At 36.6% G+C, this 19,127-nt stretch overlaps 1 pseudogene; it reads left to right on the plus strand.

Annotated features, from left to right (window-relative positions):
- LOC127663315 (GDNF family receptor alpha-4-like) overlaps positions 1 to 19,127 on the plus strand; it is a 93,698-nt pseudogene that overhangs the window by 54,906 nt on the left and 19,665 nt on the right.

Below are 19,127 nucleotides of genomic sequence, written 5' to 3' on the forward strand. Positions count from 1 at the left end.
AAATCAACCCCATTCAGTCAAATATTGGCAAGCCCTCAACACTGATCCCTCAACGCTGATAACGGATTGTGTGAGCAACCTCCAAGACAGGGGTTCTGGTCCTATGGGAACCAGGAAATAATTTAGTTCACACATGCAATGGTGAGTACAATTCAGAAATTGCATTTTCTCTCTAAAATTACATTTTTACTCCACTGATGGTAAGTTTAAGTTTGGGGTTTGGGTTATGGCATATGGTTAATAAAATCTGCATTCCTGTTGATTGTATTAGCCTATACCATTTACATTTAAAAAACTCACTTTTGGCATCACTCTGTGGACATTTCACCTTAAAACTGGAGCTCACACATGCCCATACATTCAACAACACTGCTTGTTTCAGCCACTGGGATTAGTGATTCGAATTTTGGTAACATTTGAAAACATTCAACATCTACATTTCTGGCTATTTAGCCTATCATAATGACAAAGCAAATAACCTGTTTATAAACGGAGTGCTGGCATGAGCATATTTGCATAATAAAGAGGCTGAGCTCAATTCTTACCCTGACAATCGCTCATTAGAGGCCTGAAGCTGCCCTGGTGCTTTTTAATGACATTAGTCTCTCGCTGGCACACAACAGTCGCAAAAAATTAGATGAGTCACACTCTTCCTCTCTCCTGCGCACAGTGAAGGGCAATATGCCGATAAGTTAATTGCAACCATTATCTACCAACAGGTTGTGTTGCTACAGAATTGTCATTGTACCATGTCTTAAGATAAAAGCCTGTTGTCGGGGGGTTGTTGTGTCAGAATTTAAACATAAAAGAATGTCCACACCTGATTTTAACGAGACGTATTTTATTTGTTATTATTAATGCTTGTTTTATAAATTGGCAGAGTGGTTCAAATTAAACATGTTCACTCGGAACACAGTCTCTTCTGAATAAAAATATAGGCACCCCAACATTTTATATACCCTGATGGTAGTCTGTCAGCCTTATCTCACAGCGAAATCGAAAAGAGTAGGTTGACTTTTCTTTAGCAAAAAGTTGTATATTCTAACTGAAATGTAAAACCTGCCCCCAGTGGCCTAATCGGGAACTGTTGTAGGGAGTAAAGCCATGTGAAAGCTCCATTTATGCCTAGGAGAGATCGCCAAAAGCTATCTGTGAAGCGAGTTTCTTTCATCTGTACAGGATGTAATACAGTGAGGAGGAATGCATATTTTATAAACTGAACCCCACAACCCAAACCTAACCAATAGTGGAGTAACAATTTAATGTTTGGGGGAAAAGTGCAACCTCTGAATCACACTCATCACTGATTATGCAAACACAATTACTTCCTGGTTTCAATGTGGATACGATCCCAGGTCTCTCATGCTACTGATGCAATGCACTGCCCGTAGAGCCACGTGGGAAGGTAAACACACTGACACTGATGCAGAAATGTCTGCTGGCGAATGCCACATGTCAGTATCTCAGTTAGCTTGGCTAAATGGTTGGAATTCTGCTTTTCACCATTGGAGGAAGCAAATTGTGTTAATTGCAATCTTTCTGCATTCCGTCTCCACAAGGCAATTTTCTGGTTCTCTGTGGTCAGTAAATAAGAACACATTGGTTTGAAGTGTTTTGCTTTATGTGCCTGTTGTCCAGCATCTTGTGGTGCTAGACTTTGGCAAGTGGCCCAGAACTCTAACTGTTGCGATGCAATTGTTTGAAAGTGAAGCTATCAATAACCTGTAGATAACCCTCACCCCCACATGGCCAATTTCAAGCAATTTAAAGAGATTACATTTGTCTTTTGATATCCTCCATGCAATGATGATGTTGAAAGTTGTTTCAACTGCAGGATACAAAATCAGATAAGTTTGCTACTCTGGTTTGCCAGTATGAAATCTGTAATCACACTATGAGTAGTGTTTTGTTTGTATTTTTTTTATTATAATTTAAATAATGTATACTCACATGAGTGGACGAGTAAATTTATATCAGTCTTAGAAAAGAGTGGCTTAATTCTACATGGTGCTGGGTGCAAATTCATAAGCGCCGCCATAATGAGATCATATGACTAGCCAGATTTGATAAGCTTATCTCCAAAATACCCTCTAATTGGACACTTTTACTCATGGAAATTTAAGCTCAATTGACAACATATAACAAAATGTTGATTACAACAGGTAAAGTTTTGACTCGCCCCTCGTTTAATTAAATATCGCTGTTACAGAAAGGCACTTGTGTGAATGGGGCCAGTCCACAAACAGTAAAAAAGTGTACCCACAAGACATAAATACTATTCGTGTTAACATGATTTTTATTTTGATACAATCTAAGTTCTACATGACCTGTAGGGTTTATGGGCTTTGTGTTGATATGGCGGTGAAGTTGTAATATTGGATAAAACTTTACAGTGATAAGGTTAATAAGCTATTTTATCACTCTAAAATGATGCTAACACATAACGTTCACATCTTGTGGCCTTTCTTTTGAAACAGTGTGTATTTTAATGTTTATTGACTGGCCCCATTCACTTTTACTGTAAGTGTCCTACTGTAACTGCAAGTAAAAAGTTTGTGTTATTTTAAATAATGCTTTTTTGCAAATATTATGCCACAAAAGCTGTTGAATTATCTTAACTTGTTTTGAACCTGGAACATTCCTTTAATCATGATCACCGGTAACTGGGAACTTCTGTCTTTGCGGGATACTGGATCTGTGTCATCTATGTGTCAGCAAGATACACTTTAATATTATTGAGTACTGTACATTTGAGTTTAAAACAAAAGACGGTTCATCGTGACATGTAAAAACAAAAAAACATTCCAATAATAATAATCAAGGAAGCCGACTGCAGTGGAAGACAGTTTGCAGAGCAGTTTTTCTGCGTCTTGTCATATTTTTTAAGTAGCTCTACATACACATATACTGTCATTCCACCCACAAATAGTCTCAAGTGTTTACTCTCAATAGTTATTGAAGTAAAGCAACAAAACACATGTAGGCATTCATAAACATGCACAAACAAATCCTCAATCAGGTGCAATGAAACTTATCTGATCTAAAGTCCTGAAAGAAATCTGGTAGCTGAGGAAACGGGAATTCAAATATGTTTGTTTTTACCAGGTGATGTTGGGTTTCTATAGGGAACTGCATGCATGCCTGCCTTTATGTAAGATAACACGCCTCATGCTATGTCCGCAGATAAATCACCAGCCAAGTTTTTGTTGATAGAAGTGAGCCGTAGGGAACAGGCATCTACCACAGGCAAAATGTATGATTAAAGGAAGGCCCCTGTGTTCAGTTCATAAGGACAAACCGATTAGCATTTGCTCTCCAGAGCGATCAACATTACATTAAAATGAAATTTACAAGATTCAAGATCTATTTTATACAGACCGTTAAAATTGGGTAACCTTAATGTTATTTCCAGTCCGCTTGCATCTGATGCAGTGCTTGAATTGGAAGATACAATGTGCAGGTACTCTTCCTGTTGGGGTAAATTATTGTAGCATATTAATGTGAACAACAAAACTGTTAATAATATGCATTTATTTACATTAAAATAGTATGCAACTACATAAAAAAAAGTTTTAATTCACATTTTTAAAGGGTTAGTTCACCCAAAAATGAAAATTATCCCATAATTTACTCACCCTCAAGCCATCCTAACTTTAGACTTTCTTCTTTCAGCCAAACACAATCGGAGTAATATTCAAAAAATATCCTGGCTTTTCCGCTGACATTTTTCTTTAAAAATCCTTGTTGTTTTCTTCTAATTTGTGACCAGTGTTTTGTTTTGATCTATCCTCTGCATTTCCACATTCGTCACTTCTCAACGGAGCTTACGCTACACCTACATCATACTCGGAACTCAACTGTCTTGTGAACGTGCGGACGGCCTTTATCAGAAGCCAGAGATTATAGTTTATAAAGTTATAAATATGGATATTTATTTTACAAAAACGCATCGCTTCGCTTCAAAAGGCCTTTATTAACCCCCTGGAGCTGTCTGGATTACTTTATTGTATGCGCTTTTTTGGGCTTCAAAATCTAAGGTACCATTCACTCCCATTATAAAGCTTGGAAGAGCCTGAATATTTTTTTATATAACCCCGATTGTGTTTGGCTGAAAGAAGAAAGTCATATACACCTAGGATGGCTTGAGGGTGAGTAAATTATGGGATAATTAAAATTTTTGGTTGAACTAACCCTTTAATGTCTGAGGGCTTTGGTAGCTCAGTGAGTATTGCCGCTGACTACCACCCCTGGAGTCGCGAGTTAGAATCCAGGGCGTGCTGAGTAACTCCAGCCAGGTATCCTGAGCAACCAAATTGGCCCAGTTGCTAGGGAGGGTAGAGTCACATGGGGTAACGTCATCGTGGTCACGATTAGTGGTTCTCAATCTCAATGGGGCGTGTGGTAAGTTGTGCGTGGATCGCGTAGAGTAGCATGAGCCTCCACATACTGTGAGTCTCTGCGGTGTCATGCACAGCGAGCCACGTGATAAGATGTGTGGATTGACTGCCTCAGAAGTTGAGGCAACTGAGACTTGTCCTTCGCCTCCCGGACTGAGGTGAGTAACCGCGCCACCACGAGGACTTAGTAAGTATTGGAAATTGGGGAGAAAATAGGATAAAAATAAATAAATAAAAATGTTTAAGGTCTGGTTGTAAATGAAGAACACACATGACCTCACAACCTCAAATTATAAATAGGTTTTGATTAACTTTACTTTGAAAATAAAACATACAATGTAGGGTGTGGCAGGGCGGAGGGCGGGGCCGGGTCGTGATCATACACACCCGGTCCCTTATCAGGCTAATCAAGCCTCGGAGATGGATAAAGGCAGACTGTGGAGGATTGTGCGGGAGAGAGAGATAGTTTACGGACATGTCCGTCATGTGTGTGTTTTTCTTTTAAGTTTCTCATTAAAATATTATTTACATCGTCAAGCCAGTTCTCGCCTCCTCCTTTCCATTGACTTCTTTACATAGGGTTATTGTTTTTGAAAACTGAGGAAGAACATTTAGATCGGCTTAAGTCTGTATCTTTGATGATATCATCCCACATAAGAAAACAATGGCAAACTAATGTTGAACTGTCTTTTTACAAAAAAAATTATGTAGCCTAAAACTGAAAAAAAGAGCATTATGTCTGTTTTTCTTTTTTCTTTATTATCCTCCAATTTAATGAGGGGACACTTAGCATTCTTGTCTTACACACATGAATTTGCACACAGGAGCGAGATACTTGTGCAGATAATAAATAATCAAGAAGTGCAGAACAAACTGATTTGATGATGTTTAGGACTGTGAACGCTGACACACATCTGTATGTAGAAACAAACACTGTCAAGATTTATGGATAGGCAAGTTCAGAGACACTTCACATAATCTTTTTACAAGCACTAGCACAGAAATGTTTTTTCTGTGTATTTTATTTGAAGCTTTTGTTTTCATCAGCGATTTGCTTTTTTTGAAAAAAGGTTGTGCATATAAGCTGACATCACCTCTGTAACATCTTTGACATGAGAAGTGTAAAAAAACATGCAACATGGCTAGTGTGAGTATGCCCTTAAATTATGTCTCGTTTATCATGCTTTGAGGGTATGAGGTCCACCCACCACAGTCTCACAAAATCCTGTGGGAAACACTGTTATGGCTAAACTATTTATTAAAGCAGAGTCAGACTCTCCACAACACCTCTCAAATAAATTATTATGCATAATAACAGGAACACTGATCACAGTGGAGGATTTTGATGTCTGACAGTGAACAAACGGCACTTTGATGGCTGTAGCAGTGGTGCATTAAAGGACTAAATGTAAAGATTTTAATTAAAAAGACAAAACTTCTCAGACTGAAAATCTAATTGCACAATTATAGATTCCCATATTTATCTATTAATCACTGTAGCATTAAGATAAACATGTAATTTTTTTATTAAATAATAAATAGATTTTTAATCAGGGAGACCATTTTAAAATCGTTTGGCTCAAGAATCACGGTTTGTAACAGAATTAATTTTTTTCCCCAGCCCTAGTATTTCCCCTGGAACTGACTTTTGGAAATTGCTTCTCTATCAAAACATTGTACAAGCAAATCTGTCTTTGCTCTGGGCTATATCTCTGGTATACAAAAAATATGTTTGATGTGTTGCATACAGATCGATAGAGTTGTAATTCCTACAATTTTTTGAACATCTTAAAATGTTGTGCTGTCTCAATTTTCTACGAGCAATTTATTTCTCTTTGATGTCAGTAAGTGGATTTTGTGCCAACTGAGTAATTTGTGCCTGCGCTGGTCTTTCAGCTAGCGTGTGGCGTCTTGTATTTTCACTTGTTAGTATTTAAAGCCCTCAAACTTTTGATTGGGTGTTCCAAATTTAATATACTTTCTGCTTTGTGCATAATTAAACTTTTTTTGTGTTGGTTGAAATGTTTTCTCACTGAGTTTATTCTCGGTGCTTGACGTAAAGGTCAGGAATGTGCGGCTTGGCCTTCATTAGCCACGACCTGAAATATGATCTTTGAATCCAACCTCATTCAAGATTCATCCTGTCTTTAAGTTTTAACGAATACCATCATCATGCTTCAGCGTACAACTTCTCATACTTATGATGCCGACAACATCTTAGGAGATAAATTATTGCTCAGGCTTCAGATGCTTCAACTTGCATCCCAATCTTATGTTCTTCCTAGTCAGATTTGTTTGGAAATAATTAATACATTTTAAAAGTTAAAAAAATGTAATAAATAAGACTGTAAAACATGTACAATATGTAACCAAGCAGAAATCTACCAGTTGAGGTAGGCCTATAAACGGTAATCTAACTATAGTACATTTACATGCCACCATTCAGCAAATCAGCAAATAGGCCTAATTATATGTCACCTAATTAAAATTCATAAGCCATGCTGAGGTTTACTGTAGCTCTGGACTAAATGTACAAACAGTAAGAAGTAATTCTGCTATGGCTAGCACAAACTTACCTGTCTGCAAAGCCAAGCTGATGAGTTTAATCATGTGTTTATAATACGTGCCAAATGTCATGTGGTGTAACCGTCAATAAAAGGTATTAAAATACTTTAATTGCACCTTGAATACATGAAAGTGTACAAAACCTGTTGATAGGCTCCCCCTTTTTGAGCACAAACCATGAAAATGACATACCTGAACTTAAATAATAGTATTTACTGGATCCTTTGGAGTATGGACACAGTTGTAGTATCTTTTGAAAGAAGAGATTTTGTGCTTTATTTGGAATAAATATATGTTGTTATTTTAAAGTTAGAGAAGATGAAGTTTATAGTAATGCAAATATTTTGTGCTGGACGTGTTTTTTTAATCTAAAAAACAATAATATAAGTAGCAAGACAACCCAGAAATACAATGTTCTCAAAGCCACTAGTCTAAAGAAGTTATGTTTCAAATTTGAAGATGATCTAACAAAAAATGAGGTTTCTGCAAGCTTTTTTCTCTGTGAAATCACTGGATGCATACAGAATAAAATTAATGCTTCAAGATGACGCAAAATCTTACTGCACTGCTTGGCTATTATGAATAAAACTACGGCACATTTTTAAAAATAGACATTGGAGACAGGCTCATTTTGTTTATGAGACTCTAATATATAAGATAATATACAGTTTTACAACATGAATGCTGCTCAGATTGCATAGTTTGTTGAAAAACGATGGCGAAGGGTAATTCTTTCAGGCGAGCTCTCATGAAACAATGGAGAATATATCAATATTTCTCAGATGTATCACTTTTATGGACAAAAAGTGCTATTGGATGTTTTTCAATGAACGCTTGTCATGGACAATTGACCCAAGTGTGGCGAACTGGATTCATCTGGTGATCGTGTTTTCATAAAACATTTATGAAATCTCGTTTTGAAATTGCATGGTTTCATTTATACTCCTGGCACAAATAACTAAATTGATGTTTCTGGAGCATTGCTATTGTGAAACAGAGATCGGATATCAATGTTGAACCCTTGAACCCTTAGACCTTTGAAAAGATGTATAATTTGTTAACATTAATTATATTTATAGATGGTAAATTATATATTAAATATAAGCAGAGTGACGTCACTACCACATGCGGTCGATTGCGTATCAACAGGTTAATCATAAATGTAAAAAAAGCTTTCAAACATTTTTCAATGTAAAATTATTTTTATTTCTTTTATACAAATATCATGAATTTTTGAGTCTGGACCATCAATAAGTTTTCTTTGGGTTACACCATATTACCATGTGATATTGATAATTATTTTTTTTAATAAACATCTTGTTTAAAGTCTTGAGGGTCTGAAGGGGTTCTCTCTGTTTTTTTGTTGTCGGTTACATATTGGTTATACCACATGACTTTGATTTGGTGGACAAAATTTTTTCAAAGAAAATATTTTAATATAAAATTGTTTTCCTGCTTATTTTTATTTTTTTAAATAAATATGTATAAATGATTATTCTGCACTAGGCATGCCAAAAAAACAATTATTCTTTTTTTTTTTTCAGTCAGCTTTTAACGACACTTTGATTTTGTTTAAAAAAAAATTATTGTCTCTGGATTTTTACGTCACATGACATTTTTTACTTTAAGATCCAGAAAAAATATCAAAATGACTTTGAACTCAGTAAGTAAAAACATGTTTATTCAAATAACTGCTTTGTGTGAATTGCATTTGTAATATTTTTCAATAATTTAATAGATCTGTGAACACAAGAGGACCTAGAAACTATAATCTAAAATGTTAAAAAAGGAAACCCTGTTTCCATCCAAAGCAATTCATCATTATGTTCATGAAAGAATGAAAATGTCTGTATAACATTTAACCTTGTTTAACACATTCACTCTCTGTTTATAATTTAACTGACATTCAAACCTGCAGAACAACATCATTTTCTTTGCTCAAAGGGAGCTTTCACTAAAGGTATAAATGGGCTCTGTTGTTGTCATCTTACCAGAGTCCATTTATTTTAATTTCTACTCTCATCCATTCTGAAGTGGGCCATTAGTTTGGTGCATCTGGGTAACTGATCAGCTAATCTGTCTTTGATTTATGTGCAAGGAGAAGTGAGGATTTAGCACTGGGCTCTGAAGGAATTGATTACTGACATGGTTAATTGGCTAAACCTATTGGTACACTGAGACAGGCTTATTGGAAATGTCAAATCAAGCTCTTAATTTGCATTCATGATGTATGGTGTCTATTCGGGCTTCTGCCAATGCAGCTTTTGCTCACTCACTTGGAGAGCTATGGAGAGAGGCTGGGGTTTCTCACTACCCTTGTAATCTCGGGATTTACCATCTGTTTTCCAAGAGAAACACAGTTTGTAGAGAAACACAGCTAATCATAACGACTAAGTGTATGGACAATCTTTCATAAGATTATTCCAATGGGTCAAGGTTTGCATGTTTAGCATGGTCCAGTTAGCTCTTGTTGGTAGCATAACTAAATTTGCCAAACTAGTAAGGTTACCATAGTCTTTAAAATATTATGAATCTAATTTGTTTGTGGTAACTCTGAAATCAGACCTGACAGATACATAGGCCAGTCCATGTAGAATCATAAGCCCATGCTGATTTGGAACACAGACTATACAAAAGTACCATTCATCTTGACAATAACAGGCCCAATTTGGGGTCTCTCAGAAAATGCTTGCCATTTTTGGATCAATAGAACTCTTGCTGAGCAATTTTGCTTCTCGGTTTATACAGTGGACAAAGCACCTGCTGCTTGAAATATACTGTTTTTGTTAGTGTGTGTATCTGTGCACTGTGCACTTAAGTATAGACGCAAGAAGCTACATGCATTGTTTTGCTTGTTGAAAGTCGAGTCTATAAGCTTTGATTTGGCTGGATGTGTTGTAAATGACAGCTATTAACTACAGTAAAGGTTTTCTGTACATCATGGCCTTTTAAACCAAATTACTTGTGTCAAATTACAGTATGTTACCATATTTTACACATCAAAGCTAGAGTATGTGGCTACAGTGATGGTAAGCTTTAACTTTGTCTTAAGCAGTCCATTCAATTCTGTTTCTAAAGATAATTTGACTAAGAAAAAAATATTATTTAAATGCTAAAATATTTAAATGCTAAAATGTTAGCATACATTACAGGATGCTTTTATATGTGCATGTAGCACATTGTTTAAAAACAGTGCTTATAGGGCTGCACGATATGGAGGAATAATGCAATAAGCTGTTGGAAAATACGATATGATAATCCTATGATGATGCCATCATAGCGTGTGGAACCCCCATAGCCCACATAAACTGAAGTTTATTGGAATAAAAAAGGACCATCTATCCCAGAGGCCACAAACATATTTGTCTTTTGTTCCAAATTGTAAATAGACTATGTATAATGGTAAATGGTCTGCACTTATATAGCACTTTTTTAACCTTTGAGGTTACCAAAGCACTTTACACTGTGTCCCAATCACCCATTCACACAAACACTCATACACCAATGACAGCAGAGCTGTCATGCAAGGCGCTAGCCAGCCATAAGGTGCAACTTGGGGTTCAGTGTTTTGCCCAAGGACACTTTGGCATGTGGAGTCGTGTGGGCAGGGAATCGAACCGCCAACCCTGCGATTAGCAGCTGACCCACTCTACCACTGAGCAAATTTATTGAATCATATTGTGGGATATCCTTAAATAATCTGTGTTGTAAAATATGTTATTTTATTTTTACACTGTAACTCATGTTTGTACTAATTAAAAAATGAGTTCATTCAATGTGGGGCTTTTATTTTGAAAAAAATTATCTTCAGAAATGCTTGCTGTAGACTTTGGCTTTCTTCTTTGGTTTAATGTGCTGGTTGTCAGTACGTGCTGAACTTGAGACTGAGAGGAATGCTTTCACAGGACAATCCATTCATTTGATAGCCTTCAATATAGCCACACAGATGACAAATTCAAAGAAAAAATGTTTATATTCATGCTCTTAAATGATGCATGTGACAGATTGCGTCAGCTGTCCTTTTAAACGGAGTGGGATGACGCTTATACTAGTGCAAAACGTGGAGCAAAAATACCATAAAAGTTGTAGAAATAGACTCAAAGTCTTCTGAAGTTATACGAGAGTTGCCATAATGAATAGATCAAAATTTAAGTCATCATTCACTGAAAATCTTGCACTCTGACTAAGATCTCAAATCTCTTTCGGCTTCCGCTTATTCAAACTCAACGTTTGTAATCTGATATGAAATAGACAAGAACCAATAGTGTGTGGAATTACTGCCTTCAGAGATGTTCCAAGTTTGAAAATGAGCATATAAATATCATATAAATGTAATACAAATAAGGTAGTTTTTTTTTTTTTTTTTTCAATTTACAGGCTCTTTAATAAAAGCAGCCTATTATAATGTAATAATAATCATAATAACAAAAATAATAATGCTACTGCACACTCAAGCTTTGCATGCAAAGAAAATAAAATGGGTTCACTGGCTGGATATTTAGTTTTTAAGAGTGAAAAATGGAAAGAGCATCAGTGTTCAGGTGCAAATTATGTTTGCTGGCAGTAAACATTCAAAGCTCTCAGCATGCAAGGGTCAACATCCTTTTCAGGGAAAAATATAAAGCTGTTGCGTTAGCTAAAAAAATTATTAGATTATCTCATGACATGGTTGCTAACGTTACATTTTCACCTTCACAAATCTCTCTCTGAGCTCGCCTACATAAGCAAACTGCCTTTCTAAGTGAGTGGCTGAAAAGTGATTGGATGAATAGGCATTCAATGGAACCCGACAGACGCACCTTGAAGCAGAGAGCGCATATTGGACATACAGTACTGTGGCTTGCATGATTACAGGTGTGAGAAGGACAGATTTTGAGCGAAACCCATGTTCAATAATACACACAACACATTAGCCTCCACTGAAAACATCTTTGTTGTAATTGTTTTCTCATTTATGTGAACATGTAGGGCTTTAGAGGAATGTTTCGGGTTCAGAACAAGTTAAGCTCTATCTTCAGCATCTGTGGTGGGGGTTTAAAGCAGGAGATGAGGCCAAATTATTTGTAGTAAATAGGGTCAATTTTAAATTAACGCAACTTTACATTTAACATATGATAAGGAGATATGTATTATTGTATACAGTATTTAATATTATATATTATATCATTATTATTCAATATATTATTATATAAAAATTATATATTATATATTTAAACAAATAACTGTAAATACATATAATACCTTTAACTATGATTTCACGTACATTATCATACAAAACAATTAAAAGCCACGTAAATGGTGCTCTGTAACTATAGTTACCAGTCTCTATGAGTGTCAGATCTTTGGGTAATGAGGAAAAAAGTCACATTCATCACGGTGTGCAGTTCTAGTCATTAGAGCAGAAATTATCATCACACATTACAGAAGCCAGTCCCAAGGGCCAGTTGTTCAGGGCTTAACAAACAAGCTCTTTACGTCTCTCCCATATGAATTAGTTAAAACATTGCTCCTTCATGGCCACAATTTCCAGTCATTAACGGAAATAAAAAAATAAATAAAAATAGAAATAAATTACACATGCATAAGCAACAGTGTAAATGGCAAATGTGCCGTTTCTCATTAATATGCGTCTTAGCCTGGTGAGAGAGGGAAAACAGGAATGTATATTTGAAATAATTAATTGTCTCGTTGCATTTGGTTTGATCAGAGTGTGGCGTGGCTGCTTTTTTTAATCCGTTTTCCCGCCCTAATCCCACTCAGCAGCACTAATGTTGAACAATGCTCCAATAAGAAATAGAAGTCTCATTTTGCCTGCTGTCATCTTGATTTATTCTCATGTCTGTACTAGTCATGATACATCGCCTTCCCATCCACCACAAAACTCTCTGCATATGGTTGTATCTGTCAGAGGACCTTTGAATTTTGTTGCATACAAAATATCAGCCCACAGGTTCTTCTATTCCCGACTGTGGCAGAAAAACATCACACTATCACAGACATGCACACCAATGGATGAAAAGCCAAGTAAAAGTCATACAGTGCTATTCAACAGTAAGCTTTTAATTCAATTTTGCTCTAAACAAAAAAAATAAAAAACTATATGTGGTTTTGTTTGAACTTTTTCATTAGTTCAGAACACAAGCACATGTATAAATCTGTTAGATGTTGAAATAATGCATTTTCTCATTTTGTTTGAATGTAGTTTGGAGCCCTTTTCTCCTGCAATTTAATCAGTGGATGAACAGATGGCGTGGCAACCTGTACTTTCATTTAATGTATCTGTCTAACTTCAGGAAACAACTCTTAATTTCATGGAAATGCTCTAAATCTGTCTCTCTTGGCAGTGCAAATTTATATCTTCAAACTGTTCATGTTACTGTTGTCAAATATCTGATTGTGTCCTAATTAGCTGATTTAAAAAAAAAAATGTGAATAAATGTAAATGCATATGTTTGCTTGTGATAAAGATGTGATCTGTGAGTGGTTTAAATATCTACCACAGTCATTTTATGTAGCAAGACATACAAAAGGAGTACATAACAGGAGATACATCAAGAGGGGTATAAATTAAGAAATACATACATTAGCACTTACATAGAGAATACAATAAAGTGTCAAATACATACATAAACAATGTATAACGTTTATAGCATATTATACAGAGTGTGGAACACATGTACATAGAAAACAGCAGACATTTTAGACTTTAAATATGTTATATTGTACATATGTAACAGTTAAAAGAAGGGCAAGGAAGAGGCGGGAACTGGCTGAACAGTCAACATAAACTTTAATGATACAAATAAACTTTAAAACAACATAAAACAAGGACACAGGCACATACACTCACCTAAAGGATTATTAGGAGCACCATACTAATACTGTGTTTGACCCCCTTTCGCCATCAGAACTGCCTTAATTCTACGTGGCATTGATTCAACAAGGTGCTGAAAGCATTCTTTAGAAATGTTGGCCCATATTGTTAGGATAGCATCTTGCAGTTGATGGAGATTTGTAGGATGCACATCCAGGGCACGAAGCTCCCATTCCACCACATCCCAAAGATGCTCTATTGGGTTGAGATTTGGTGACTGTGGGGGCCATTTTAGTAAAGTGAACTCATTGTCATGTTCAAGAAACCAATGTGAAATGATTCAAGCTTTGTGACATGGTGCATTATCCTGCTGGAAGTAGCCATCAGAGGATGGGTACATGGTGACCATAAAGAGGTGGACATGGTCAGAAACAATGCTCAGGTAGGCCGTGGCATTTAAACGATGCCCAATTGGCACTAAGGGGCCTAAAGTGTGCCAAGAAAACATCCCCCACACCATTACACCACCACCACCAGCCTGCACAGTGGTAACAAGGCATGATGGATCCATGTTCTCATTCTGTTTACGCCAAATTCTGACTCTACCATCTGAATGTCTCAACAGAAATCGAGACTCATCAGACCAGGCAACATTTTTCCAGTCTTCAACTGTCCAATTTTGGTGAGCTCTTGCAAATTGTAGCCTCTTTTTCCTATTTGTAGTGGAGATGAGTGGTACCCGGTGGGTTCTTCTGATATTGTAGCCCATCCGCCTCAAGGTTGTGCATGTTGTGGCTTCACAAATGCTTTGCTGCATACCTCGGTTGTAACAAGTGGTTATTTCAGGCAAAGTTGCTCTTCTATCAGCTTGAATCAGTCGGCCCATTCTCCTCTGACCTCTAGCATCAACAAGGCATTTTCGCCCACAGGACTGCCGCATACTGGATGTTTTTCCCTTTTCACACCATTCTTTGTAAACCCTAGAAATGGTTGTGCGTGAAAATCCCAGTAACTGAGCAGATTGTGAAATAGTCAGACCGGCCCGTCTGGCACCAACAACCATGCCACGCTCAAAATTGCTTAAATCACCTTTTTTTCCCATTCTGACATTCAGTTTGGAGTTCAGGAGATTGTCTTGACCAGGACCACACCCCTAAATGCATTGAAGCAACTGCCATGTGATTGGTTGATTAGATAATTGCATTAATGTGAAATTGAACAGGTGTTCCTAATAATCCTTTAGGTGAGTGTATAATGAGGGCCAGCTGATAGATAGCTGTGCAATGTGTATGAACCTCACTTTCCTGACCTCAAGGGGTGCACTAGCTACTGATGCTAGAGGCTGTAGCCATTAGCCTCCTTGTTAGCGCACCCGCCTCCCATACCGGAGACACCGGTTCAAGTCCCGTACGGAGTGGGTAAACCAGGAGCGTCACAATGGTGCCATGACCTGGATGGGAGTGAGGTTTAGGGGGGTGAGTGTAATGGGAGCCAGCTTATAGATAGCTGTGCAATGTGTATAAACTTTTCTCTCCTTACCTCAAGAGGTGCACTAGAGACAAGCCTCCTTGTTAGCGTATCCGCCTCCCATGCTGGAGATGCTCCTTTATCGCGCTCTCCCGCTGACCAGCTGATTCGGGCACCGGCCGTGTACCTTCCCGGCCCGGCCACGCCCTCCTCCTCATCACAACATATTAACTAGGCCTACGTGTTAGGATATACAGTATATGATGTATTACCAGTTAATTATTATAAAGAAAGTGACAGATAAGAGAATAAAGGGAGAGAGAAAGAGGGAACGACAAAGGAAATGTAATATGAAAAACGTGTTGTTTAGTAATCAATATCATACCAGATATTTAGCAATGCAAATCAGAACAAGTGAAGGCATAATTTACACCCCTGCAGAATCTGTAAGATTTCTGTTGATTTTTTGTATGACTGTATGATTGTTTTTTATCTTGCACAATTTTGTCGCTCAGGTAAATGTATCTTGTTAAAAACATTTTTGTTGCATTACATCATGAAACATTGGTTGAAGTCAATGATTTGTCACTGTAGAGTTGAAATTAGGTCAAGTTGAGTTAATAAAAAAGTCCAGTTTATTAATGATATATTTCTTCCTTCTATTTCTGTCATTTCAGGAGGGTGTTGTTCATGTGTGATAGTGATTTCACCTTTGTAGCTAATTTCTAATTGGTTAAATTGATGGTTAAATTGACTTGGGAAACTTTACAAGAACTCTTTTATTAAACTGAGACTGTGGCTTCTAGCTTTTCAGGTATTGCTGTCTGCAGGGAAAGACTGTCTAATAGCTGGTGACACATGTTCCGGTGATGAGACCTGCAGCCCACGCCTCAGGACCCTGCGTCAGTGTGTGGCGGGTAACGGCAGCATGAAACTTGGCCCTAGAGCCCGAAGTCAGTGTGCAACCGCAGTCTCTGCCCTGCTGTCCAGCCCTCTTCATGGCTGCCAGTGCAGACGAGGCATGAAAAGAGAAAAGAACTGTCTCAGCATATACTGGAGTCTACATCAGTCTGGCATGCATGGTGATTGACACTTTATATGTTAAGGTGTTAAAGAGACAGTCAATTATTTAATTTCAATTATAGACCCTTTTTTCCCTATAGAATTTCTTGTATTTGGTGTCAAATATTTACCAATCTCATATTTCCCCACTCTGAATATTTACTCTATAATTCACAACTCAGAGCTCCTACCCCAATCCTCCAAGAGCATTTATGAAAATTAAAAAAACAAAAATTAGGCCAATCAGTGACTGATGTTTAGGTATGAACAACTATTTATTATTAAACAACTTGGTCCGCCCTGTTTATTAAGCCAACGAGTTAGTAAATCTAAATAAAATACATTTATAGTACACATAGAAGTTTTAAAAGAACAGCAGCAAAAAATAGTGTTTCTTAATCAGATTTCATCTATTTTTCTGTCACTGAACACAAAACAGCTGCATGGTATGGCACAATCATAGCCAATCATAACATATTTGATATATTGATGTTTATTAGGGGTGGGAGTTTGGACAGTTGAGATTTTGCAGTGGGCGGGGCTATCAAATCATTGACAAAATGTCCTTTCGTTGTCGCTTGTCGTTGCTGTCTAGGACGAAAACATTGATTAACATGGAAGACATACCTTTTAAATTTTCACTTTTTTATCCTGTTGCACTACAGTTTGACAAAACAAGTGGACTTCTGGGGAAAAAATACAATGCTACTAAAGTTATATTGTTCTTTAAAAAACATACCAATACAATTTCATTGCTGAAACTACAATGTTTGTTTTTGCAGGTCTAAACCTGGTTGAGAACTATCCATATGAAACCGTGGAGAAAGGGTATGACTATGTCCGTCTGGCCTCCATCACTGCTGGTGAGCTTATTTGTTTAATGTGATGCACCAGCCTTCAACCTTGACTTGATACTTTCAAAACAATGCTTTATTAAGGATAGGCCATTAATAATATAACAAAGATACAATCAATTCTGAATACGCTTTTGAGTGAAACAGAGACTTTTGTGAGAAGAAATACAATTTGTAACTTGCCCTACGTATCAAGGAAGCAAGACACTTGGAAAAAATTTAGCAAAATGTTGCTTGAATATTTCATAGCGGTGTATTTTTTTATCTAGAGCCTTCTTGTATTGTGTCTGACTAGAATGGAGCCCAGGGATTTCATAAAAAATAAATAGACTCACAGGGACTCTAGTACAATAATATTCATTCCCAAAAATGCCATGGTGTACCAATGTCTTATTAGGATTGCAATAAAGTGTAAATGGGACTCCACTGTTAGTCATTGTGTATTAGCTTCATCTGATGTGTATAAGACTTGCTATGAAACTTGTTTTCATGGTCATCTCATTTAGTTATACACTTGTTTTTGTTCAGTTGTCCCATGTAATTAGTTATAGACTTTGTGTTTGTTTGTCGAAGCTCCTCTTCAGTACAGGAGTTTTCAATCAACTCTGCAAGAATCAACAGAGCTGTTTGGTGAATGACGTCAACAGGCTTTGGCTGAATTCTTGGCTGTTCTGCAATTATTAATCGTAATGAAATGGAAAGAGACACCGAAAGATAGGGAGAGGAGGGCATGATTGAGTTTAGGTTTTACTGACTGCAGCATTAACCATTTTGTGTGAATATCCGCTTTCTCAGAGTGTGGTTTGATGTTGCACATTCAGTTTGATGATGGCAATCGAAAGGCTAAAATGATTTCTCGGAACAAACGTTTCCAAAACATCCCTTTTAATTTGTTTTTCTTCAGTTTAATTCTTGACTTACCTTCTGGAAAAATAATTTTCTTAATTATTTTGGGGTTGTTTTTCCCATCTGGTTTTGCAATTTAATTTGTGACATATTATCTGAAAACAAGTCTTATTTTGTACAGATTTGCTTCTCAAGTAAATGTCTTGTTATAATGATGTTTAGATATTTTACTGGAAAATAGGATAAAAAAAATACTGATTATGAAAGTGGTGTTTAGCAGTACGTCATGAAACATCGGCAGTGGTCATAACCAATGTTCCACTTTTGTTCTATCTGAGCAAATCCTATTTCTATTGGACAGAACCTTCGGCCATGTGAGCAGAATATTATATATATATATATATATATATACTAGGGCTGTCAATCGATTACATTTTTTTATCAAATTAATTACATGGTGTCCCGATTAATTAATCAAGATTAATCGCATTTAATCGCATATACAAATATTTGCTGTTGAAAGCCCTTCATATAAATATAATTCTATATATAATGATGAAATAATTATATATAGTTATCTGTAAATATTTGTATATATATATATATATATATATATATATATATATATAAATATAAATAAACAAATATTCAGATAATTAAAATGCATTACATTTTGTGGCAGAAGAGTTAATCATTAATAAGACAATCATTGGCATACAGTTCACAGTAATCCATTTCAAAAGTGAATTTGTCAATCAGTTGGAGATTTATTATGAGGGCTTGTTTAAGGACCCATCAATTTACACCTGCATCAGACATGCTTGTGCAGCATCATAAACAACATTTTTAGGTCACTGAACACATATGGAGATCCCTTAGTTTGGATATGCGCTCCATCAAGTGTTTTGAACGCAAGAATGTAACGCATGTTTGTTTTGTTCTGCTGCTCAAGGGTGTCTTTCTTCTCTGTATAAACTGCAAGACCTCTGAAGGTGTCCTGTGGTATCTGGCAAGAGGAAGTTAGCTGCAGATACTTTAAGTCCTGTAAGTTGCGAGGTGGGGCCTTGTTGGTCCAGCACATTCCATAGATGCTCAATCAGATTGAGATCTGAGGAATTTGGA

The sequence above is a fragment of the Xyrauchen texanus genome, chromosome 23 (genome assembly GCF_025860055.1).
Source record: "Xyrauchen texanus isolate HMW12.3.18 chromosome 23, RBS_HiC_50CHRs, whole genome shotgun sequence".
NCBI classification, from domain to species: domain Eukaryota; kingdom Metazoa; phylum Chordata; class Actinopteri; order Cypriniformes; family Catostomidae; genus Xyrauchen; species Xyrauchen texanus.